This window comes from Podarcis muralis, chromosome 6, assembly GCF_964188315.1.
Source record: "Podarcis muralis chromosome 6, rPodMur119.hap1.1, whole genome shotgun sequence".
In the NCBI taxonomy this organism is placed as follows: domain Eukaryota; kingdom Metazoa; phylum Chordata; class Lepidosauria; order Squamata; family Lacertidae; genus Podarcis; species Podarcis muralis.
Genome location: NC_135660.1, coordinates 44621761 through 44648888, shown reverse-complemented (window position 1 = coordinate 44648888; position 27128 = coordinate 44621761). Strand labels below are relative to the sequence as shown.

Here is a 27128-nt window from a genome sequence, read left to right as displayed (position 1 = left end):
CTGTGATCTGAATTAGCATGTTTATTTTACTTGTATTTAGTAAATAGAGGTAGAAATCTTGAAACTGCCAAGCTTGACTAATATTACATTTCCAGCCGCAATCCATTCATTATCACTAATGAACTTATGAAATAGAAAATGTTTCACCTCACCTCACTGACTGTAGCTAAGATGATAATTATTCCTAGTTTACTGACATTCCACATTAGCAAACACCAGATGTATTGTATTATACTGTTCATTTGCAAACAGATGAATTCAATCATATGCTGAATTAAAAGCAGCGCAATAACTTATTTTAACACAGGCAAGTGACAGCCAGTATACTGTCAACTACCATAATTGAACAAATAAGCTTAGATATGCCACTCTCAGACATTTTTTGTTACACCTATTTTCTATACTTCAAATAAATCTATTGATTATACAAATGGTGGGAATTTTAATGCCACAGTTTTACAAGGGGGATCTTCATTACAACAAACATAGAATCATATAATTGCAGAGTTGGAAGGGACCACAAGGGTCATCTAGTCCAACCCTCTGCAATGCAGGAATCTTTTGCCCAATGTGAGGCTCAAACCCCTGACTCTGAGTCTCAGGCTCTACTGCTTGAGCTATCCTAGCTGTCAATGATCACTGGTAAACCAAAGTCAATCCAAAGCTTATTAACCATGCAGCAAATTGCACTAAACTATAGTGTCAGAGAGTTCACTAAAGAACAGTTAAACTACCAATTAAAGTCTAGCTAGTCTCACTTCAGATGATTCATTTCCTAGATATTAAAGGACTAAAAAAGAAGCAAACAAACAAAACATCTGAACATCATTGTGTAAACAATTGCAGGGCTGTAAGGCTGTAATCCTGTACATACTTAACCAAGGAGTAAGTCTCACTGAACTCAGTGGTACTTCTGAGAAAATACCCATCGTCTGGGAAGTAATCAAAACAGTCTGATTGACTTTTATTAAACTCATTTGTAGACAATAGGAAATTGGTGGAAGAAGCTGAGATTTACTAAACTAACAAGCATTCAAAGTATTCCATCCAAACTCACTCATGGTCAAAGAATGAAGCTATCTTGGAAAAAATAGACCAGGGAGGGGACCCTAACAACTGACATGAACACTGCATCAGGTCAAACCAATTCAGCTTGGTAAGCTTCACATCTGCTTTCCCAGGGACCTAACATAATCAGTTAAAAACAAATTCTTTGTGAATGCTGTCTGTCGAAAGCTAAATACTTTTGCTATTCCCAGCTTGTGATCATTTAAAAGGAATTTTCCAAAGCAAGGTCTAATATTAGACTCAAAATGAAGTTTCCATTCCACTTACGCGATATTCTCACCAAAGTAACTACTACATAATCTGATTGTCTTGGAGCTACTCGTTTAGATGCAGATGGACATACTTCAAATACCAACTCCACAGCACCAGCAAGACTTATCTTGAAGAGACCTTGTTTTTCAATGAAGATCATTATTAGAACAATGATTTGTATTTTTAATTATGCACATGCTAATAAACTATGGAGGATGGACAAATTACTTCCTGCTCAATTATAACATTACGAATCTACAATCCGAGTATTGGAAGTTCTAATCAAAGTTTGTTATGTGACTGTAGAACTAATTTTTACCTGCCTGATCATACACCACCAAAGTCAGAAAATATTTTACCACCAGAATGACAGAATGACAGGTGTGGTGGTTTTGAATATCAACTGCATTTTGGTTTTTACATGGCTAGATAATATATAATATGTAAAGTACTGTATGTCAGACAAGCTCCATTAAGTTTAACCATTTCTAAGATCTTCCATATTAAAGATGAATATTTCAGCTTGACACTTCTGTGGGTTTTTTACTAGCATAAAAAGGTAAAGTAAGTAATAATTGTGTGTTGAGGTTATTGCTACAGTTTATGTATGTTGTACAGTGGTACCTTGGTTTACGAACTTAATCCATTCCAAAAGTCTGTTCTTAAACCAAAACCATTCTTAAAACTGAGGCGCGCTTTCCCTACTGAGGCCTCCCGCCACCGGTGCCCTTCCACCATTCGGATTCTGTTCTTAGACTGAGGTAAAGTTCTCAAATTGGGACATTGTTTTCGGTTTTGCAGAGTTTGTAAACCGAATCGTTCTTAAACTGGACTGTTCTTAAATGAGGTACCACTGTAATTGGTCAGTGAGCCAACAGGAGAGTGGTGACTTTAGATGACTACACCTGATACAACAATGGACACAGCAGGAATTCTCTGCACACTTGAAACCAGTGGGGCTTAATTTACAAGTTCTTATGCATATGATAGGATGCTCATAATGTAATTCAAAGACTCAAGAACAGCAAAATTATGTGTGCATGAATGTAACTGAATTTCAATGTGACTATGTAGGATTAATTTTGGTTTACAACTTTAAATTGATTACTATCTTAGACGTCTTTAGGAGAAACAGCAAATTTTGATCACAGGACTGAATTATCTGCTACTACAGGATCTCTGATAGGAATCCTACCATCATGGATCTGAATGGATAGTTTCAAGTGTTATCTGAATATTGTGACTTTATCAACCCACAACTTCCAAGTTCCTTTTCTTTCAATTTCTTTAGAGTCCCCCATATTTATCTAAGTTAATGAATTTTATAAATTATTTATTATAATTATAATTATTTCTGTGTAAAGGACCCACCAGGCCAGTGCCTGTTGGTTGGTATAAACAGAGGTACAATTTAGGGACTAGCCAAGAAAAAGACAACGTTCCTGATTATTTCGCAGAAACAAAGACACCAAAACCCACAAAGAACCTAGGCCACTAAAACTACTAGTATCTAAGTGCAACACGAGAAGCTCCAGTTATTTAAATATATTTACATATGGACTATTTTTTCTTCCTTTCCAGTTTTTTTAATCCTGTACATGAAGAAAGCATAATTCATTCCTTTATTACAGGATGTCATCTCTTCTGGGCATACAGTCACTGGATTTAGATGCATGTTTCACTAAGATGAGTGCAGATACCACTTTCAGCTTCGATAGGAAAGCCTTTCATAACTGATACAAGCATTCACATTACTGATTTATATTCTTTTGGTAGAACATACCAAAAGTTCTGCACCACTGAAAACAGTAACTGAGGAGAAAATATGGTTCAGAAAGCATTGGTCAAATTATTTTTATGTAACTGCAACAGCCTGTGAAAAGCTTCTAATTTAACAGAGCGATCCTAGACATCTGCTCAGAAGAAAGTTCAATGGTGTTTACTCCCAACAACTTAAGCAGCATAAGATTTCAGCCTAAAAGTCATAGTTGATATAGTTGATAACGTAGGTTGCTTAAATGACCAACTGCTTTAAACACAACAGATTTCCTGCATGGATAGCAGTTCTAGATATGAAAAGCATTCAAATCAAACTACATGTTGATCTTAATTCTTACAATCTACATAAAGTTTTCAATACAGGAGTACTTTCAAAGTAGCAAAATTGTCACATATCAACCAACCTTAGCCTGCTAGGTAGGAAAATAAATATACACAAGACATACATTGAAAACCAAGGGAAAAGGAGAGGCAAATGTACAAATGAGTGTTATATGGATAATTTATTTGTTAGACTGCAAATGCCACAAAGTGTTTTCACAAATATTTCTTCAAGAACAGTTGTTCATGGAAACTGATGTTCAACACAAATCATGCAATCATAATGCAATTCATTACTGTCATGAATTGTGCTCATGAAAAAGAACCTCAACATTCAAAGTAAATGAAACTAATGTTACATAACACATCACTCATTTCATCAGAAGATCAACAGAACATGCAAATCCTTTATTATAAATAATACATTTACATTTGCCTTCAAATATAATGTAACTGTAATTTGCATTCTAATAAATGATCCACACATTTTGAAGTTTGTCACATTGCTTTCTATTGACACTCTCTGAGGTCTGTCTCCCTCTTCCTTTTAGTGTTGCACTTCTTTCCTTCTAATTTTTACATAAACCAACATAGCTTATAAGGGGGAAAGTAGTGTGGGTCCATAGATCATCACAACATTAAAGGAATCTTCACCAGGTCTTCTACATTAATCAATGATAATTATCATTTTGAAGCTAGATAAAAAGCTGTTCACCGCTGTTAATCACCAAGCAAGGACAGCTGCATATTATTGCCTTGCAAGGGGTTGGACTAGATGATCCTCAGGATATCCTACAACTCTACAATTCTATGAAGTCAGCTTCAAATCTTTGCAATTTCTGAATACTTGTCAAATGTAGGTTTGACTGACTATAGATTCACTGGCTACCAAAATGTCTGGATGTAGCCACGCAAAGTATGCCAGCAATCACCAGTATTTGATATATGTTCCACTAGACAAAGGCATCAATTTAACTCCTGCATTACATGCTACAAACAACAGTGAGACAAATGGAATTTGATGCTACTTTATTTGTCATGCTTAATAACAGTGCACTGAACAGTACAGTACAGTACGGCACAGAACAATGGAGATTGCTCCAGTGGATAAAGTTACCACTGCAATGGATCTTTAGTAAAGGTAAAGGCAACCCTGACCATTAGGTCCAGTCGTAGCCGACTCTGGGGTGCGGTGCTCATCTTGCTTTATTGGCCGAGGGAGCCGGTGTACAGCTTCCAGGTCATGTGGCCAGCATGACTAAGCCACTTCTGGTGAACCAGAGCAGCGCACAGAAACGCCGTTTACCTTCCCGCTGGAGCGGTACCTATTTATCTACTTGCACTTTGACATGCTTTTGAACTTCTAGGTTTGCAGGAGCAGGGACCAAGCAATGGGAGCTCACTCCATCGCGGGGATTCGAACCGCCAACCTTCTGATCTGCATGTCCTAGGCTCTGTGGTTTAACCCACAGCGCCACCCGCGTCCCTCAATGGATCTTTAGCAGTGTTTAAAACAGTAACTGCCAGCCACAGCAAAAGGGATTTGTCTCTTTCCTTACTGGTCTTTGGACTGAAGTCAAAATATAGCCTGCATTTTCAAGAACCATAGCAAAGTAGATTAAATTATCAGTACCAGTTGTTGCACCCAGGATGTTATCCTATTTGAAACATCTGTGGAATTTTAGCGCAAATTAAGAACTCTCTATCACACTACCCATAAACTTTAGCATCCATTTCTGGACAGCTGTCCTGTTTGCCAGGACACAGGCCTGATATTTGTTTCATCATTTCTTTTGAGCTCATGCTGAAGAGTCACTTTGGTGTTTCATGAACCACATCTCTGGCAGGGAGACAATGTAAAATTTCTTTCCTCTGCCTTTCCTTTTCTTGCCATATTTCTTGAGTGATGGGTTGTGATCCTCAAGTCAGACACTTTGCTGGAAAAAAGCACAGAGAAAGTTAAGTGACAAAGAACAGTAGATATTGTCTCACATACTCCTAAAAAGTAAGGAAAAACCAAAGATGTCAACATGACAGCAAGTAGATGAACCCAAGGGACACCTTCTGCAACTCATATGCATACTTTTGCTCAAGGACAGAGATGGAAGAAGCAGGGCTTGGGGGGGGGGGGGAGTGCATGCAAAGCATGAGGTGAAAGTGGAAGAACAAGGCAAGGAGAGCCAAGCAGAAAAGAAACTCAGCTTTGTGAACGAATAAATAAATGGTGAGGGTATATCAATGAGACACAAAAACAAGTAGGATAAATGTGGAATTATGGTTATTCTGATTCAGATATCATCTGATATCATATTGCGATATCATTATGATTCCTCCCTCCCTTCCTCTCCTTTAATTATTTCATCCCAAAGCCATGTATTATATGTGGTCAAATGTCCCTTTCCAACTGAACTGCCAAAATGGTAGTTCATGACAAATATAGAAGGTAAAACAGCACAACATAGTTTTGCTTACCAGGAGTTAAATATCATGAGCAATGCTGTCTCTTGTGCTGGCCTTCTCTGTCTTGTTGCCACCTGTAAAGAAGTACAATGCTAGCTGTCCAGGTCTTAGGGTTCTGATCTCTCTGGAACATCAAAGAGGTAGGTTCTTTGAAGAAATGGTCTCCATGCTTACACTAAAAAGATGCTCAGAAAAAGTATTTGTACTTGGCTTCAGAGGTTACAATGATGGCTGTCCCCAGTGGCTATGCAGTGGTAGACAGTACTTTCAGTGCTCATGCTTATACAGTTTCTATGAACTTGCAGACAAAATTTGTATATTATAGTCTAGCAGAAGCTAGGAACCCTTCTAAAGAGGAGCTGCTGCCTGCCTGACAGGCATTGTTACTGGGGAGAGCCTGCAGGAACCATTAAGGACATGCTTTTCCACCTGCTTTGCCCACCCACCTCCAACCAGGCAGAGCCAGCACAGCCATTGGGCAGGGTAAGGCACCAATGCCACCAGCACCAATTTCAGGCAAGATCACATCTCACCCAAAATGGCATGATCTTGCCTCAAATTGGCACCACCTGACAGAGCACATAGCAGCAGCAGCAGCAGCAGCAGCAGATCAGGTGGCATTGGCAGCAGCAGGCATGGTGGTGGAGGGAGTAGTGACAGTAGCAGCAGCAGTTCCCATTTCACCTGATGCGCTGCCCTTGCATCCTTCAGTATTCTTGCTTTCTCTTAATATTTTTGTAGGCAATGTTATTTGCCTTTTGGGCAGGAACACGGATGTGTTTGGTATTTGGTTTTTAATACTGTTGAAATGTTTTGAATTTGTATCATTTGTATTGTGCCACACTTCAGTAGCACAATGACTCCCCTTGTGAAATTCCCAATCCTACACACACAGTGTAGTCCCAGCCTTCATCCCCTTCCCTCAGGAGACTGTAATACTTCTCCCCATATGAACCAACTCATGTCTCTGCTTTTTAAGATGCTCTCTAGGTTTGTTATTGCTTTTCTCCCAAGAAGCAGGTGTCTTTTAATTTCGTGACTGCTGTCACCATCTGCAGTGATCATGGAGCCCAAGAAAGTAAAATCTCTCACTGCCTCCATTTCTTCCCCTTCTATTTCCTAGGAGGTGATGGGACCAGTGGCCATGATCTTAGTTTTTTTGACGTTGAGCTTCAGACCACATTTTGCGCTCTCCACTTTCACCCTCATTAAAAAGGTTCTTTAATTCCTCCTCACTTTCTGCCATCAAGGTTGTGTCATCTGCATATCTGAGGTTGTTGATATTTTTTCCAGCAATCTTAATTCCGGCTTGGGATTCATCCAGTCCAGCCTTTCGCATGATGAATTCTGCATATAAGTTAAATAAGCAGGGAGACAATATACAGCCTTGTCATACTCCTTTCCCAATTTTGAACCAATCAGTTGTTCCATATCCATATCCAGTTCTAACTGTAGCTTCTCAGGAGGCAGATGAGGTGATCAGGCACTCCCATTTCTTTAAGAACTTGCCATAGTTTGCTGTGGTCGACACAGTCAAAGCTTTTGCATAGCCAATGAAGCAGAAGTATATGTTTTTCTGGAACTCTCGAGTTTTCTCCATAATCCAGTGCATGTTTGCAATTTGGTCTCTGGTTCCTCTGCTCCTTCGAAATCCAGCTTGCACTTCTGGGAGTTCTTGGTCCACATACTGCTTAAGCCTGCCTTGTAGAATTTTAAGCATAACCTTGCTAGCGTGTGAAAGGAGCGCAATTGTGCAGTAGTTGGAGCATTCTTTGGCACTGCCCTCCTTTGGGATTGGGATGTAGACTGGTCTTCTCCAATCCTCTGGCTGCTGCTGAGTTTTCCAAACTTGCTGGCTATTACTACTGCTCTAATCTTTCCACATGGCCTTCAATTTCCAAGATAAATTAAATTGTTTGGTAAGTTCAGAAAAGATGCATTTCCCCCCGCTGGGAATTTACATGTTAGTACTTCCATATTTGTACAAGTTGTTCTTCACTTATCAGCCATCAATTTACCAAGTGAAACAAAGCTAAAAATCAAGACCATCACCAGTAGAGGGAGCAGGAAGCTTTCTTTTGATTTTCTCAATACAAAAAAAAGTGCTGTAACGTCTAAACCTGACATCAGGAACTTGAATTAAATGTGAGTCCAACAACAATTAGTTAGAATACTACATGTTCAAAACTTTAGCTACAAATAAAAGCAAATGAGATAAGGAAGTGTTTATCAAGGACTGAAAACAACCAAGCGCTGGATTCCAACTGTGTATCTGGTCAAGGGTAACCACAATAAAGTTAATCAGAGGAGCACTAAACAACAAATATAGTACTGTTTTCGGTAAATGTAAGACTAACAAACTAAATGGATAACAAGGAAATAATCAGATGTATCGTATATAAATAAATTGTCATCTATGTCTCAAAACTACTCAGCATATTCATTTAATATGGTTACATTTTTTTACTCTTCATATATGATGGTGGGGACGCAGGTGGCACTGTGGGTAAAACCTCAGCACCTAGGACTTGCCGATCGCATGGTCGGCGGTTCGAATCCCCGCGGCGGGGTGAGCTCCCGTCTTCGGTCCCAGCTCCTGCCCACCTAGCAGTTCGAAAGCACCCCTAAGTGCAAGTAGATAAATAGGTACCGCTTTCAAGAAGGAAGGTAAACGGCGTTTCCGTGTGCTGCTCTGGTGCCGGCTCGCCAGAGCAGCGATGTCACACTGGCCACGTGACCCGGAAGTGTCTGCGGACGGCGCCGGCTCCCGGCCTCTAGAGTGAGATGAGCGCACAACCCTAGAGTCTGTCAAGACTGGCCCGTACGGGCAGGGGTACCTTTACCTTTACCTATATGATGGTGATGATTTAGAATACTGTATACAGTTCTGGTCACCTCACCACAAAAAGGATATTGTAGAGCTGGGAAAAGGTCATAAAATAGCAACCAAAATTGCTATTTCCCTACAAAATTGGAATTCCCCTACAAGGAAAGGTTGTAACATTTGGGACCTTTTAGTTTAGGAAAAAGGCAACTAAAGAGAGACATGACAGAGATGTATAAAATTCTGCATTATATAGAATTCATTTCCACAAAGTATAGGGACAGTCACCAAATTGGATGGCTTTAAAAGCAGATTAGACAAATTCATGGGTGATGAAACTATATTAGGCTACTAGCCACTGGTTATGTTCTACATCCACTTGGAGGTTTATGCCTCTGAATACCTAGGACTGTTGGTGGATTCTTTTAGAAATAGAAATGGGAGCAGAAATTGCCACAATTGCTTGTTTGGAGGTCAGGAATAGAAATCACTCAAGCAAATACAAGCAATATTCACTACATTATTATTATTTTTGATATGCAAGCATGTAAATAATTATATGATTTTCTGCATTATCTTTTAAATTTCCTGTCCACTGAGCTGTATTTATATTTATTCCATAATTGATTCCACAATTAATTACAGCAGATTAGGCCATAGCAGATAGGAAGATAGACAACATAGGTTTTAGCAGAATCCGAACTGTAGTGGAATGAAAACAACACCAACTGCAATGAACGACCAAATACAAAGTGCTGCTTAATTGCATCTGTATGAATACCAGAGGCTAGGAATCACAAATGGGGAGAGTGCTGTTGCTCTCAGGTCCTGCTTGCCAGCTTCTTATAAGCATTTGGGTGGCCACAGTGAGAACAGGATGATGGATTAGATGGGTCAAGGTTAAATGAGCCTTTGGCCTGATCCAGCAGGGCTCCTCTGACATTCATTATGTATTGTTTAATATTTGTCAGTCAAGTCAAGGCATACTGAAGGATTGGTGAAGCAACATCAGTTCCTTAATACGGGTCACACAAACAGGCCAAGTAATTCTAACAAATAGGAAATATTTCTCAAGTTCACAGTGGAGCTATGGTTTATTTCTGCACTAAAAAAAGGATTCAGATTACACAGATAGCTATTTTACCTTAGTGTCCCAGCAGAACAAAACACATATTTTCCACTCATATTTTCCCACCACTAGAAAATGTGACAAATATTTCTAACTGTTTCTATAAAAGTAATTGCAAAGTACGCTTGGTCATTTACAGAAATATGAAGACAGAGAGAAAGAGAATGTGTTTCCAATTTGTAATTTATTTCTTGAGCTTAATTATGTGATTGTGAACTTAAACCTTACTCAAGTGATTTTTGAGGCAAAAGCACATTCTACTTTGTATCACACAATACTCAAATTATGAAAGACAATAACCCTTAAATAAAGTCCACAAGTCCCTACACCAGCTTCTCATTTTTAGCTAGATAATGCCCCCCTGCTGTCAAAAAACAGCAGCTAAGAAGGGCAGGGACAAAAGTGAAGGTCTGGGGGCTACATCTCTAATTTGAGCCTGACATCACACCCTTGTTAGCCAGAGCTTTCCAAACTTTTCATGTTCGTGACACATTTATTTTCACGACACGGTAATTCAGTTTTACTAGCGAACCAGAGGTTAAACTAACCCATTTCCAGCCCTGGGAGGAGCGTTTGCATTACACATCTACACACTGCAGCAGACACACTAACACGTTGCAACACAGAGTTTGGAAAGCTCCGCTGTTAGCAATGCAATTTCCTCCTCCTCTGGAATTCAGTGGATTTTAAAATTGAAGAGCAGAACTATTAAAATTTTACAGAAAACGAGTCCACATTACTATGTAATAATAAAGGATTTCTACTATGTGGCTGCTAGTCATATTACAAATGCGGTCAACTTTTCTATCATGTGTTCAAAGGTATCATAAAGGCCGATAACATTACCATATGATATTCACCATATGAAGTAGTAAGGCTTTGCCATTGTTCCCACACTGTTAGATGGTTATCTGTGCTAGTAGCCCATAGCTGGTGATAACCTACATTATTCATGCTCAAAAGCCAACCCATTGGATTCAATGGTACAGGACTTTCAACTGCGAAGAAGTCAGTATTCTAACTCCCTACAGCTTGAAATGTTCACAAATGCCACTGAGAGAAGATTGAGAGTGTTCCATAAACAGGAAGGAGTGCTCAAATCTGTTCCAATTATCTCTTCCATTGTTTCCTGAGTGCTGGCAATGGTTTGAGAAGTATCATACAAACATTACAAAGAGCCCTGCTATACCAGATAAAAGGCCTATCTAGTCAATCCTATTCTCACAGTGGCCAACCAGAGGCCGATGGGAAGCATAGGCCAATGGAAGGAAGCCCTAACAAAAATTTAAAATTGTTCAGGCCTGCCTTATCCATTAGGGATGCGGGTGGCGCTGTGGCACAGAGCCTAGGACTTGCCGATCAGAAGGTCGGCGGTTTGAATCCCCATGACGGGGTGAGCTCCCGTTGCTCAGTCCCTGCTCCTGCCAACCTAGCAGTTCGAAAGCACGTCAAAGTGCAAGTAGATAAATAGGTATCGCTCCGGCAGGAAGGTAAACGGCGTTTCCGTGTGCTGCTCCGGTTCACCAGAAAGTGGTTTAGTCATGCTGGCCACATGACCTGGAAGCTGTACACTGGCTCCCTCGGCCAATAAAGCGAGATGAGCACTGCACCCCAGAGTCGGCCACGACTGGACCTAATGGTCAGGGGTCCCTTTACCTTTACCTTATCCATTACACCCTAATCCTTTCAGTGATGAATGGAGTATAGGCTTCTGCCATTGCTAGCAAGGCTGCTGTTGCAGAGGCGTGGTACCTCGAGTTAAGAACTTAATTCATTCCAGAGGTCCGTTCTTAACCTGAGGTACCACTTTAGCTAATGGGGCCTCCCGCTGCCACTGCGCCACCGGAGCACAATTTCTGTTCTCATCCTGAAGCAAAGTTCTTAACCCGAGTTAATATTTCTGGGTTAGCGGAGTCTGTAACCTGAAGCGTATGTAACCTGAAGCGTATGTAACCCGAGGTACCACTGTATTCTCTTCCCAGGCTTTCTCTTCCCAGACACAAGGCTGAGGCACTATACTAGAAATAAATCCCACCTTCCAAAAGCTGGGAGGGAAAGCACAGGGGAAAGCAAAATTCCTAAATTTGAAACAGATTGAAACCAATTATTCAGTTTCTAACTCTCCTTTCTTAATTCGAGTCAGCACATAATGACAGAATAACAGAAATAGGTAAGCAGGGTACTTAAATTATAGCTGGTCACATTGAACTATAACCAAGGAAAGATGATAGATATATGCTTGAAAAACTGAGCAATCAACATAGTTGAAATGCAGAAGCATAATGCAGAAAATAGTGTCTGATAAAGTTTAACAGCATTTAAAGACAACGTTTTACATTCAAGAATGGTTTGAATTTGATAGAAATAACTACCCACTGGGTTCCTACAAGCTGTTCATGAGAAAGTCTCCTGAACCCTGGGGACAATGCAAGCCACCCATTTTCCATCATTCCCAGAGTATTTAAAGACTTGCATTTTCCCATCTTATTTTGGTTCATCTCCATTTTCCTATAAATAAAGATTCTACATAGGACATCAATCTTTCCATCTTTTCTGATGCTAACATACACATGCTGGAATGTTTTTCTAGTAAATGATAAGCAGTTTGAGACAAAGGATTAGAAGGCCTTGAGCCCAGACAGAGAGAGGAGATGGGAGCCTTCTCATCTTTCCCAAGAGACAGGTATCTTTTCTCTAGACCAAAAGGTTGTGTTTTGGAAACAAATGTATCTATTTCTGTCATTTCCTTTAGACATGCAGTCTTTGTGGGGTAGATAAGCAAGCCTGACTACACTCTCTGAGAATGGCTCTTGGGCCCCCCAAAAATATTCTTAATCTAAATATGAGGCTTTCAAAAGGAAAATGTGTGTTGCTTATAAACTCACCACAGTGGAATAATGCTATAATATACAAGTTTTACTCTCAAGGGTCTTATAATCAAGTTTCTGTGGAGGATCAAGTGTCCTTCTTGACCTCAGTTCAACAGATAATTGATAAGGAATCCAAGAACTAAACAGTGAAGAAACAATAGTAGTTCAAGATTCAGGTAGGTAGCCGTGTTGGTCTGACGCAGTCAAAATATATAAAATATATTTAAAAATATTTTTAAAATTGCCCAGTAGCACCTGAAGAAGTGTGCATGCACACGAAAGCTTATACCAAGAACAAACATAGTTGGTCTCTAAGGTGCTACTGGACGTGTGTGTGTGTGTGTGTGTGTGTGTGTGTGTGTGTGTGTGTGTGTTTCAAATGGTAGTTCAGTCGAATAGAGCATGGTGCTGATAATGTCAAGGTTGCAGCATATTCCTGCATTGCAGGGGGTCGGAAAAGATGATCCTCAGTGTCTCTTCCAACTCTACAATTCTATGAAGTGTAGACATTCAAGTATGGCAACAATGATTATCTACCATCTAAATATTATAGGAAATGCCTATACGAACCGGTGGTGCACCTTTATTGATTGGGCAAACCCCAATCTCCTGGATATTCATGTTAAGTTCTTCTGGGAAGACCCTTCTCAGCATCTCACCTCTGTGAGTTATCATGTGGGACTTTGTGGTGGATTCTTCAAGTTTATGGAATGCATTCCCCTCTGAGGTAGGGCTGGCACAGCCACCATTCTCATTTTGGTACCAAATAAAAACATGGTTGCTTACTCAAGCATTTGGGAGTTGTTATTAGCTGCTCAGCTTAAATTTGAAACAGAGACTGTTCTACAGTTCTTACATTGGCATTATTTGTTGGTTTTATCTGTTCTCTCCATTATTATTAACAACTTGAATGTTGGGTTTTATTGTACCCCACCCCAAGATTATTATGATTAAGTGCATGCAATAAATATTTTTAACTAAATGAATCAATAAAATTTGCTAGAAAAAAAATCTTTGAGGTTTCTGCTTCTTGTACAATTAGCTGTCACACTTATCTGTAGTAGACACATTGGGACTTAAACAAAATTAAATATAGTGGTATGGCAAAAGACCACCATCAGAATTTCAATATAGCTAAATATCAGTCTTGCAGAATACCTTTGTACTAATTCTTTTCTTAAAAACAATAAAACCCCCACCAAAAGCACAAAGCTCCATTTTGTCCATAGTGAAGCACAATAACTAGGAGCTGACAACTTTTGTTCTTGTTTATATCCTAGGAGGGAAAGTAGATTGTTTTAAGGTGTGTACACAAAGGCACAAAGATCTCACATGAGAATGGAAAAAAGTGATGAAAAGTGGGGAAAATAACCTAAAAACATAGCATGGAAACATTCCATCAAGGACTGTCCCTTGGTGTGAATAGGAAACAGTAGAATACCTATGAAAGATCAAAGATTAAAAGGATTAAATGTAAATATAATACTAAAAAAATGAGTGTGTGGACCACATGCCAATTGTGCATCACATGAAAAAATTTGATCTAGATGACCTGTATCATTGCAGAGTAGCAGTTTTTGCAGTTTGAACAGCAAAAGTTCAAAAAGGCATTCAAAAAAATAGTTTGTTGTACAAAATGGTATAACCAAGGTGGGGTACTGGAGCACTGATCTGTCATTTGTGCATGTGTGAGAGAGGCTTTTAAAACTTTGACATATCAGCTTCAATTTAAAGAGTTTATTTTTAGTATAAGTAGTGCTCCCCCAAGGGGACGTGGGTGGCACTGTGGGTTAAACCACAGAGGCTAGGGCTTGCCAATCAGAAGGTCGGCAGTTCGAATCCCCGCGACAGGATAAGCTCCCTTTGCTCGGTCCCTGCTACTGCCAACCTAGCAGTTCGATAGCACGTCAAAGTGCAAGTAGATAAATAGGTACCGCTGTGGCAGGAAGGTAAATGACGTTTCCGTGCGCTGCTCTGGTTCACCAGAAGCAGCTTAGTCATGCTGGCCACATGACCCGGAAGCTGTATGCCGGCTCCCTCGGCCAGTAAAGCAAGATGAGCGCCGCAACCCCAGTCGTCCACGACTGGATCTAACGGTCAGGGGTCCCTTTACCTTTACCTAGTGCTCCCCCAAAGTGCTAGTAGTCTAGATTCTACCCACCTCATCTGCCCAGCGCTGACAACAATTCTAAGATTTCTCATGCCACAGGGTAGAGATTACCATTATATCCATGGAAACTTGAAAAAAGTCCCCTTTTAAATACTATGACAGTGAGCATGAATAGGTGTGGGTAACAGAGCTTAAGGAAGTTATCCTTTATTTAAGGAAGATGTTTATTGTAAGTAGGTAAAAAGTCTTACTTGACCTGAGTCCCACAATTCAGAGATACTGAAAGGGGAAAAAAATACTTGGGCTTGGTAAGACAGTTACAGAAATGTGCTTGTTATGAGGGAATAAGTGATTTTGCATTCATTTGTTGGAAGCCCTACCTGGAAGTGTTGGAAGCCTTACCTATGGAGAAAGACTGGCTATACCTCTAACTGTTCCAGAGATGCAAATAATGTTCATGTATTATTATTTGGAAATCAATTATCAAAACAAAAATATATAATCTAAATTCTCTTTCTGAACAAAGGATGATAGACAAGAGTATCTGGGGAAACATTGCAGTTTTCCTTATGGAGGAACTCTTCCAATGAGCAAGCATGCAACTATCCATTCTAAATGATCCTTTAGTATTTCTACTATGCAACTATTAACCTGCTTTTAAAAAACAGCTCTAAATTGTATAGATTGCCACTGGTGACCACACTGCCTCTCCTTCTGATCCAAACAATATTGCATTTCAGGAACGAGAACAATTCTACAAATCTTCAGCATTAAGCCAAAAAATGCACCAATACAGTCATACCTCGGATTACGAATGCTGCAGGTTGTGCGTTTTTGGGTTGCAGACCGCGCCGAACCCAGAAGTACCAGAACGGGTTACTTCCTGGTTTTGGTACTTGCGCATGCGCAGAAGAGCAAAATGATGTCATGCACATGCACAGAAGCACCAAATCGCATCACAAGCGTGCGCAGACACAGCGCTTCAGGCTGCGAATGCTGCAGGTTGTGAATGTGCTTCCCGCACGGATCACGTTCGCAACTAGAGGTATGACTGTATTGATTTGGTCTTTCTATTATATTCCACCATTAATTAATTGCCATGCAAAAAGCTAACTGTCATCCTAGTGTCATCACCATTTGCAACATCTCCTGAGCCAACACTACAAAACATAGTCTAGAATCCTTTCAGTATTTTACTTTTATCAGCACTGAAGCCACATAAATTCATAAAACCATTTAAAAAATTTTTTTACAAGGCCAGTAAAGGATTTATGTGAAATAAGAAAAGGAAAAATGTATAAGTGCTATTAGTAATCTCAGGTTACATGTGAAGAAAACAGTAGTTGATAGCATGTTTCTGGTAGCATCCCACAAGGCGAACTAGAAGAACAAAGGATTTGTGTTCAAAGTTGAGTGAACCTCTGATATTTGTTAATTCTCACCTCCAACTCCATCTCACATCATTCTGGACCAGAGCTTTCCAAACTGTGTGTCGCAACATATTAGTGTGTTGGCTGCAGTATGTAGTTGTACCATGTCAATACTCCTCACTGAGCTAGAAAGGGAGCAGGCAGATCACGAGATATGTTTTGTCCCCATACATTTTGTTATTACAATTTATGCATGTGTCCAAATCTCTTATAACCTCCAATTTGCTAGTAAAACTGAATTACTGTGTCACGGTGCATGTCTAAAACTTGTGTCACCAATGTGAAAAGTTTGAGCAGCTCTTCACTAGATGCAAGGAGCAGCATAGCAGAGACAAGAAAGTTCAGTTGCACATACAGAAACATATGGAAACATCTGATTCAAAGATAGTGTAACTGAAACATATGTAGAATATGTTACAAAGCAATATTAGATAATATATGAAGTTTAAAACTATTTATAATAAAAGCACCCAAGTGTCAAATAAGCAGTTTACCTGTTAACCCCTGAAATTCGCACTGACCTTTTTCTTTTCCACTGCTGTTGCAATTTTCCAGCAGTTTAAGTTCATTTGGCTTAATGGCTTCAACATGAAGCTGCAGGTGGAAAAAGTTGCCTGCAAGTTTGTTCCATTCAGAGCAATTTAGGCCGCACTGCTTGCGTCAGGCTCTACCTGTTTTACACCATGGACTCTATGAACAAGTATTGCTGACCTTCCATTTGAAATGTTTCACTAGGTATGCCTATGTACAAAATCATTATAGCATACTGCATGCTTGTAGGTAAGTGACAAGAAGTTTGCCATGAGGAAAACTGCTATGTAGTAGAATGGACTTCTTGACCCCTTTCAAAGCTTCTTGTAGTTAAGTGCTGATGTTTCAGAATTAAGAAAAAAAGGACAATGTTAAGTTGCTAACCAGTTTTTCTTTTAACATACCTATTGCAAAGAAGCTTGTTACAACGAAGTTTAGGCTTATAGCGATAATGTGTTTCTAAAGTTTAGTAAGTGATCAGTAACTTATGAAGGTAATTCTCTAACACAATTGTAATAAGATTTCCTGTAAGTACTCAGAATGCTATTTAACTGGACTAGGGCTGGCACAAAGGCAGGGATGGAGGCTGAAGTTTTTAGGAATAAAATTACATGTCTCACACTATCACAGCAGAAGTATCATATGCAGAAAGGCCATAGCACAGTGGTAGAATACATGTTTTGCATATAAAAGTGAAATCAAGCTTTGATATCTACAGGTGGAGCTGAGAAAGTCTCCTGTAAAATCTTGGAGAGTAGCCAACTGTTAGTGTAGACAAAGTTAAGGTATATGGACCCATGGTATGACTCAGTAGCAGCTTCCTATGTTCCAATATTTATGTAGTAAGAACTAGTTCATACATGCATGCCACTCAATGACTACAGCATCAAGTGGCAGCTTGAGTGTGAGAAAGAGCCAGCAAAGAATGAACAAGAAGTATTTACATGAGAAAATTCTATCTTTGCTAGATAATAGTATGCGATGGTTTGTTCACACAACAGATTTTTTTTTTAGTCGGCCCTAACTATCCTCATATCTTTACTAAGTCATCAGGTTGCCAAGAGATGAATGAACTTTCCCCAAATGTCTTAATGTGTCTGATCATCAAGGTTTCCTGCTTTAGTTGGTTTTATAGTATTTCCTAATTGGATACAGCCCACATAAAATGGGAACGCCACCCTAGTACAGACAACACTGAAGGTCTAAGCTATGATTGTACACAAGCAGCAAATTTATGTTTTCATGTGAGATAAATGACAGAAGTACATATCAGATCTCTCCAATCTACATCAATGCTATAGATAGCACCAAAAGCCATGTTGGAGAATTGAAATGTATTGGAGGAGTGGGAAGGGGGTTCAACTTTCCGAGAGGCAGCTCTGTTAGCCTTGTGTCACCTTAAAGACTAACAGGTTTATTGTGGCACAAATGTTTGTGGACTAGAGTCCATTTCATCAGACTATCAGTTGGCAAGGTGTGTGTGTGCATAAATACGTTTTCATTCTTTCAAAACCAAGAGCTGTAAATGGCCATAAAATGCAGAAGTACAGTCTGTGACAATTCTATGTAAAGCTTAAGTGCATACAACACAAGCTGTATAGTCAAAGAGGTCATTGCAATGCCACTGGCAGCAAAAATGCAACAGCTAACAATCCTGGGAGAGCCAGAAGTGACATATAGGAGTGAGTGAACTGAAATAAAAGACTCACCAGGGCTGAGGCTGAGAGAGACAGCAGCACCAGCCACCCAATGAGGGTGTCCTAGCCTACATGGGTTTAAGATCTAGCTCAGGGCAGTCCAACATTTCATACAAAGTGGGCCACAAGAGAACTTCAATGTAGAACCCATGGGCCGCACACTGATGTTGTACCGGGCAAGGAAAGGGGGGCAAAATTTGACAAACACCCCCCCCAGCCCTCTGTTGCCTCCCCAAAGCTGGCTAAGTGAGGCACTGGGGTTTGGGAAGGAGGCACGATGCTTTGGCCAAATCCTAGAGCCCTCCCACCTCCTTCCCAAAGCTGTGAAAGCCCTAACTAGGATGTCAGAGACCTCTGAAAACCCAGCACCTTGCTTACCTGGCTTAAGGAAGGCAGCACAAGGTCTTCAGGGGCTTCAGGAGGAAGTTCCATGGCCTAAGTCCAGTCACAGGAAAGTCCCAATCAAGCATATTCCAGAGTATGTTGGGACATGCAGAAGGACCTCTGAAGGTGATTTCAACAGGTGGAAAGCTGGTCTTCCAGGTAACTCAGTTGTAAATCATGTATGAATTTAAAGGTTATCACCAGCATGTTGAATTGTGCCCAGAAACCAATAAGCAGCTTGTGTAGCTTTATCAATAAGGCAGCTTACACTTCCTATATGCTTCCTGTATGCAACCCTTGTTTATCTGCCCACTGCATTATGATCAACTGAAGTTTCCAAGTACTCAAAGGCAGACCTACACAAAACACATTGCAATGATCTAGACATGATTAGACATACAACTATGGCATGGATCACCATAGCCAGATTTACATTATCCAAAAATGGGCACAGGTGGCATACGATCAGCTGGTCATCATTGTCTGCATTGTCATACCAGTGACTTATAATCTCTTCTGATCTTTTGGGGAAAGCATCAGAGTTTCTCTTTCTAAAGCAAACACTGAGCACAAAGTGCTCTAGAACCAGAATTATTAATACTTGAATCAATCCCCCAGCGAAAATGCTGAAATGGGTCTCATCTGTCTAAATATTTAATCATAATTGTCATCAGTTAACAAACAAGCCAGAAAATGTTCCTATGGATGTGCATGTCTGTTTGGAAAATAGTTTCGAGCTGAATATACAATTCACAGTAGTATAATAAAATTATTTTCTCTTTTGTTCAGTGCTCTCGTTGCTGCAATCATCCCTGCTCTATATCATGCCTGGCCATTTTCCTGGCAATAAGGACTTATTCTGTGGGCTAGACAGAATCACCCGTCAAAAGCCCTTAAAATAGGACTGTTGCTGACATTCTTTGGTACTCTTGACCCTATTCAACTGGCAACTGGCAGCCAGAAGCTGCCAACCCCAGAGGCGACCAATGAGAGTAAGTTTTTTTGTGTTAATTTTGCCTAATGTAAAAACAGTTAGACCAACATTCTTGTACAGGGTTTTGTTACTATTTTTTCTGCATGCTCTGTTCCTTCCTCCTTTCCCTACTGTATATACTTGTAAATTTAAAATAAGGGATTGCATGGGATCTTGGAGCTATGGGGCTAATCCAACAAACATTATAGGTATCAATAATGTCATTGTATTCATGAACATCAATAATTAAATTATGTGCATTCAACCTCTTACTTAATGCCTAGCCCACATCACTGTTTAAAAATGATTCCAAAGGATGCAATGAATTATCTGAAAATTGCTGAACTTAAATAATTTGTTTTAGATGATCTGACTTTTATTATGTGCTAGAAACCAGGCAAGTCTCCAATTTGTACATATGACCTTGAAAGACCTACATCTTGAAAGACCTACATTGGCTCCCAGTACGTTTCCGAGCATAATTCAAAGTGTTGGTGCTGACCTTTAAAGCCCTAAATGGCCTCGGCCCAGTATACCTGAAGGAGCGTCTCCACCCCCATCGTTCTACCCGGACACCGAGGTCCAGCACCGAGGGCCTTTTGGCAGTTCCCTCACTGCGAGAAACTAAGTTACAGGGAACCAGGCAGAGGGCCTTCTCAGTAGTGGCGCCCTCCCTGTGGAAAGCCCTCCCACCAGATTGCAAAAATAACTACCAGACTTTTAGAAGACATCTGAAGGCAGCCCCATTTAGGGAAGCTTTTAATGTTTGATGTATTACACTATTTTAATTTTTTTTTGGAAGCCGCCCAGAGTGGCTGGGGAAGCCCAGCCAGATGGGCGGGGTATAAATAATAAATTATTATTATTATGACTTACATATAGGGTGCTACATTAAGGCATAATTCGTTTAAATCTCTGCTGTTTAATTTTGACTGCATTCTTTCTAAGTTACTATAATAATGAAAAGCCTCAGTTAGACAATACTGCAGCAAAAAATTCAATGAAATGAAAAGGTGGCTGTAATTAAGGATTTCTTGAACCATATAATTAGAAAGCCCTTATACAAAGTATGGGCAAATTATCGATGGCTACTGGAACCAAAGATATCCTGGTGGGTGTCTCCACTAGAGGTATTAGTGGTAAAAAAAAATATGCAAAAGAAATGGCCAACATGCCAACAATTATTAATAAAAGAGCATGGTGTTGTAAAACTAAAACCATATGAAGAGATTAAGGATTACTGTAATAGTTGGCTACAATATAATCAAATAGTCCATTTGTTTAACGAAGATAAAAAACAGGTTTTGAACAGAAAACTTCTAAATTGCAAAGCGAACTATTGCAGTAAAAAAAAAAAAAAATATCAAAAATGTACAATCTACTCCTTGAGTGGGAATTGAGAGATGAAGTAATAAAAGAAACGATAAAGTGGTCACAAGATCTGGGCAAGACAATACATTTAGATAGGTGGGGAAAATTATGGAGTGTTGACATAAATTTCACATCTTGTTATTTGATAAGAGAAAATATAATGAAAATGTGTTATCGTTGGTACCTTACCCCAGTAAAATTGGCAAAGATCTATAAAAAATATTCAAACCTTTGTTGGAGATGTAAAGCGGAGGTGGGAACAATGCACCATATGTGGTGGGGGTGTAAGGTGATTAAACAATTTTGGACCAAGATACATGAAGAGTTGAAAAGAATATTTAAGAGCACACTTCTCAAAAAGCCAGAAGCATATCTGTTAGGCTTAACAACCAACGATATCCCCAAAGATAAAAAGAATATATTCCTCTATGTGACAGCAACGGCATCAATTAGCGACTGCCCCAAGCAAAAAGTTGAGGGTGGGAGTGTGTAGAGATATACAGTGGTACCTCGGGTTACATATGCTTCAGGTTACATACGCTTCAGCTTACAGACTCTACTAACCCAGAAATAGTACCTCGGGTTAAGAACTTTGCTTCAGGATGAGAACAGAAATTGTGCTCTGGCGGCGCGGCGGCACCGGGAGGCCCCATTAGCTAAAGTGGTGCTTCAGGTTAAGAACAGTTTCAGGTTAAGAACGGACCTCCGGAACGAATTAAGTATTTAACCCGAAGTACCACTGTATATGAAAAAATATGGATATGGAAATTAAGTTTAACATAAATGTAAAAGGAAAGACTCGCAAGGATACAATATGAGGCTATGACTTTTCTTTTAAGTATAAATAACGGCTAACACAACAAGAAACAATAATACAAATGCCAATAAGATCTCACATGGGTGAGGGGAAGTTGGGGGGGGGAGTATTTGGAAAATTATTGATAATATGATATAAAAGTAAAACGATTGTGTTTGTAATTTGAATTATTTTGAATGATTGTGGTTTTAAGTGTTTTCTAGTTTTTACTTCTTTTTCTGTCACAAAAACTTTAAAGAAAATTAGAAAAAGAAGAAATGCAAAGAGCCAGCCACAAAATTATAGTCAGTTGTCTAATAGTTACTTTGTTTTCTTAGCTGTTTCAATGGATTCAAAGGGGTTCATTGAGAAATTACAAACAGTTTCAATTTGATGAACAAATATTTCTCTCTCTCTCTCTCTCTCTCTCTCTCTCTCTCTCTCTCACACACACACACACACACACACACACAGAGGCAAGGCAGAAAGTGAGAAAATACTAAGCCACATAGTACACACCATCCATCACCTTCGCCAGGAAAGGATTGTTCATACCCTGCAGCGTGTTCTAGGCTTTGCCTAGTCTAATTTTAAGTGACCCAAGCAACAAGGGAAAATATTTCCGTTACATAACTGTTTTTAATGAACTGCCAAAGAAGCCTACTTAACACTTTTTATTCAAGAATTTTTATTGATCAAGGGTGTTAACTATAGCAAAAGTAAAAATACAGAAATCGTTTACTATACAAACACCCATCCTAACCTAGAAATTTTCACCAAAACAAGAGCAAGAAAAAGTTACAAGGGGGGGGGGGGAATCATATTTCAGCTATATAAGGAAGGCGGCTCAAAAAACAAAACAAAACATATATACACATGCAAATCAGGAGCAAGCAAACATCTAAAACCAAACAAATCCCAAAGAGAAATTAAGAAATAATGAGAGGGAAAGTGGTGGGGTAATGGGTAAGAAGAGGCAATGAGGGAATTCCAGTCCTAAACCAAAATACGTGTCCAAATCTCAGTGCTGAAACAAATCAACACAATGTTGTTATGTTGTCAGAAGTCTGGTGTCTATTTTAAGTCCTTTTTTCTTTCACAGTTATTTCCAACACACCCTGTACCCCTAGTAATGAATGCCCTCATATTAAACAGTGTAATATGCTTTGTTTTAGGGCAGGTAGGCTTGATGGAATCAGAGGCAGCTATGTTTTTAAGGCCGTTAAAAATATAAGCAAGATATAAGATATTGGCCCTGTTTGGATGACACATATGCCATAAACCTGGCTTACCATAAAAAGGCAGAATGCTTCCAACTTAATTCCACTGTACTCTTGCCCTAGGCATTGCTGGTGGCAAGGGGAAAATATATAGGTATATAAAGAAGAATTCCCTGGATCCCAAGATCCAGGTTTGGAGCAAGTACTCTTTGGTGAGAGAACCCCAGCAGAGATTTAAAATCACAAAATATGCAGCAAAGTAAAGAACTTGGCCCTCCAGATGTTTTGTGACTACAATTCCCATCATCCCTGACCACTGGTCCTGTTAGCTAGGGATAATGGGAGTTGAAGTCCCAAAACATCTGGGGGGATGAGTTTGGGGATGCCTAAGTTAAGAACTCATTACAAGCTGAGCTTTTCAGGCAGTCTGAGGAAACAAAGTCTTGATTATCTAGTCTCTCCCAAGGTGAGCTAAGCTTGGCAGGACAGCTTACTCTATGGTATTAACCTCTTCATGCATTAATTAAACTTAAGCACATTGGCACACTATTTTGATCATGCATTCAGATGGCAGTTTGTTTTGAGAGAAACTAGCCACAAATGTCATGGTGAACCAAGGTTCCTTGTTTGTTACTCCTGGCCATACCTGTGGGATAATCAGCCTCATGTTTCTCTCAAAACAAACTGCCATCTGAATGCATGATCAAAATAGTTAATGAAGCACTGAACCGTTTGCCAAAAAGCTATGACCTTAGGGCAACACCAAAACTACAAGAAGATCTTCCTTCTTGTACACCTCAAGTACTTGATTTCCAAGTACAAACCTTTTTTAAGTGACCCAATCTTTTGTTGAATTAGATGTTATATGAGGCTGAGATGCCCTCCTAAAAGACAATACCATTTATCACTGAAGAATGTATAATCTCAGCCACCTATTTTTTTCTATATAAAAAACAAAGGCATATATATATGTGTGTGTATCTATAATTGTACATATTAAACAGAAACAGCTATAAACTCAGCCATCTATTAGCATGAGTTAATGTACATTGGCTAACATGCAAAAGATCCATTTACTCATTATACTATGCAAAAAAAAGTATTGCAATTAACTCTGTCTCATAAGGCACATTGAAGATATTGCTCAACTTGAACTTGGTTCAAATTGCTTCCTAAAACAACATTAACAGCGCCCTTAGGAGCTACATAAGCTTGCCAAAAATCAAGACCCTGGGGTCCAACTTATAGCCAGCCTCGATAACGGACTGGATGAGAGCCAACAAACTGAAACTCAATCCAGATAAGACTGAGACATTGTTAGTGTGTGGTTCCCTAGAACAGATGGCTGGGAGGTTGCCTGCTCTTGATGGGGTTACACTTCCTCTGAAGGAGCGGGTACATTGCTTGGGGGTCCTCCTGGACCCTTTGCTATAACTTTAGGATTACTACTACTACTACTACTACTACTACTACTACTACTACTATTATTATTATTATTATTATTATTATTATTATTACTACTATTACTACTATTACTACTATTATATTGCCCTATACGCACAGGTCTCAGGGTGGTGCACAAGATTAAACGGCTCAGGACCACAATACCCCAAGGACCGCCTCTTTCCGTATGAATCTACCCGGACCCTGAGATCATCTTCTGAGGCTCTCCTTCATGTGTCGCCTCCTCAAGAGGTCCAGAGAGTGACAACACAAGAACGGGCCTTCTCTGCAGTGGCTCCCCATCTGTGGAATGCTCTCCCCAGGGAAGTTTGCCTGGCGCCTTCATTATACACCTTTAGGCACCAGGCAAAAATGTTCCCTTTTTAACCAGACCTTTGGTTGACCTGATCAACATCCCATACCCTTTTAAAATGTGGCTCTTTTGGTGGGGGGTATCATTTGGGTTATTGCTTTTATTTTAATTTTATATACTGTGATCTTTTCATGTGAACCGCCCTGTGACCTCCGGGTATAGGGTGGAATATAAATTCAATAAATAAAATAAAAAAATAAAAAGAAGATAAAATCACAACATAGAAACACAAAATACATAATCAAAATAAAAACAAAAATAATGCAATAACACCCTCCCAATACATTTTAATAAGATGATTCTACAGTAATATTCCTCATTTTTACATTTTATGATTCCCAATAATGGTGATTGATGATTTGAAAAAGTTGATTATATATTGATATTTCTTGACTTTATTTCTTTTATATTCCTAAGAATTTGGGCTGATGACAACTTTATAAGCTCATCAAGGGGTCAGTTAGGTTTGGAAAACCCTGAGTTAAAGAGACACATCTGATTTCACCTTGTGATGTGTCCTTTTCTCTCATCAACAGAACTACACAAGGCTATAAAGTAGGGGTGGGGAACTTCTGCCCTGCAGGCCAACCAGGCCCGTTTGGCTTTCTCGTCTGACCTGCCAGGCTGCTTTCCCCAAGCACACCTAAGTAAAGTCAGGTATGGAATAGGAAGAAACACAGCTACAGAAAACAGGCTTGAACCCTACATACATCCATATAGTTCAATCTGTTTGGTTTTGGTGCACCAGTCAGTTTTCACATGCAGAAAGCAGGACTGAATTACCCATGCAGAAGCTGGTACACAGGAGTTCAATCCTGCTAATTCAGTATCTCCCCCCCCCCCCCCGTGGGAAGACTTTGACAGGTGGGCAGTATGTTCCATCTGACATGTGCATGATCCTGCCCACCTGTCAAAGTTAGCCTATGGAGTTGAGGGAGATTAAGATTTGGCTCCTGAGACAAAAAGTGTAAAGATGTGGTTTCAGCACTGGAAGTGTATACATCTGGATTGAATGCTTGTGCATTGTTGTTTCTATCCTGTTCCTTTTTTTCCTCTCTGTACATTACCTCCACCGATTAAAAGGGGATGTAGAAAAGGATTTTAAAAATGCAGGTTTGAGTCATATGAGTAAAAACAATTTTGCACTGAGGCAAAGAGGGGAATGATGGTGAAGAGTGCTGCTTTGGATTTTCTGTGGTGAAACCTACGAAAATGTAGTGGGGAAAAGGCATTACTGTAATGAGCTTCTTGGACGGTGAATGCCACACATTCCTTTAATGGGAAAAGTGAGGAAACTGTGGAATGTTGTTGCTGTTGCTGTTGCTGACAGTGCTTCAAGGAGCTCTGAAGATGTTTCCCTGCCCCATTCATACAGCTGGGTAATGGTAAGGGGACTGCTATTGGCCATGAAAGCATTTGGGATATCAGGTGGAAAGGTGTGGAGGAAGCTGAGAGGAGAAAAATGAAACTGTAACATAACAAGCTATCATTTACTTGCTTGTCTATGGGACAACTTGAGCTGCAATTATGGTTTATTAACAGAACCATGGCTTAGTGTTTCCTGCAAGCCAGTCCAATATATCAGCACCAATGCTAGCTGCATAACAAAGGCTGCACTGCTTTAGCAAGCAGAACCAGCAAGACCTGTGGAGCACAATTCCAGAAAATCAGAACACATATAAAGGAAAATACTTGCATATAACCCTTGACTAGAACAGAACTAGTCTACACCAAATCATAATGTGCTGGGGAATTAGATACTGTGACAACTAGAAGATTTTATCATGTCACAGTTTATGAGGAGAAACTTTGAACTGTCCATTGAAAAAATAAAATTGTGTGCATACAATTGTGCCTGAAGGAACGTGGCTGGCTATGTTTTACAGGGCTCCAAATGTCAGTGTGACTGCCTGACTAACTCACATGGAAAAGAACATCTGCAACCCTCATATCACAAATGTTATTTCAATGGCAAGATAAAAATTTAAATCGAGATAATTGGATAGAGGCACTTCCCTAACATTTACTGTCAAGTTTATTTGTAAATTATCAATGCAAAATAGCTTCTATCCTGCTAATTTTTTCTCAGTACAATTA

At 39.6% G+C, this 27128-nt stretch overlaps 1 protein-coding gene and 1 long non-coding RNA gene across 8 annotated transcripts in view; both read right to left on the bottom strand.

The window, feature by feature from the left end:
- The window catches only part of CNNM2 (cyclin and CBS domain divalent metal cation transport mediator 2), a 123635-nt gene that overhangs the window by 40158 nt on the left and 56349 nt on the right, over positions 1-27128 (bottom strand). The gene's annotated exons all lie outside the window — the stretch shown is intronic.
- On the bottom strand, positions 3588-6562 carry LOC144327992 (uncharacterized). The gene is made up of 2 exons (XR_013393184.1): positions 5893-6562; positions 3588-5357 (listed from the first exon to the last, which is right to left on the bottom strand). It is a non-coding gene; the product is annotated as an uncharacterized LOC144327992 (long non-coding RNA).